Source organism: Sinocyclocheilus rhinocerous, unplaced genomic scaffold, assembly GCF_001515625.1.
Source record: "Sinocyclocheilus rhinocerous isolate Xijiao unplaced genomic scaffold, SAMN03320098_v1.1 scaffold292, whole genome shotgun sequence".
Lineage (NCBI taxonomy): Eukaryota > Metazoa > Chordata > Actinopteri > Cypriniformes > Cyprinidae > Sinocyclocheilus > Sinocyclocheilus rhinocerous.
In genome coordinates this window covers 426,248-426,533 of record NW_015641024.1, presented here as the reverse complement: position 1 = coordinate 426,533, position 286 = coordinate 426,248, and positions in this window count along the sequence as shown.

The window sequence follows — 286 nt, the reverse complement described above, 5'->3', positions numbered from 1 at the left end:
CATTGAACTAAAACAATTGAATGGGGGGGGGAATCTCATTATGAAATAAATGTTTTTCCTTACTGCAGTTTAACCACTTACTGTGCGCCCCTATTTTTGAGCATTTTCTGAAAAACTACATACCCAAATAAAAATGTCTGTAGCTCTTGAACCCTATTGTCTATATTTATAAATCTGGTATTGTTTGAAACTACACACTTGAACCTTTGTTACTCTGGAGTCATAATAACTCAAAATTAGTATAGCAACAGAGTAAAACAAGGTAAATTGTACATGAAAGTGACTC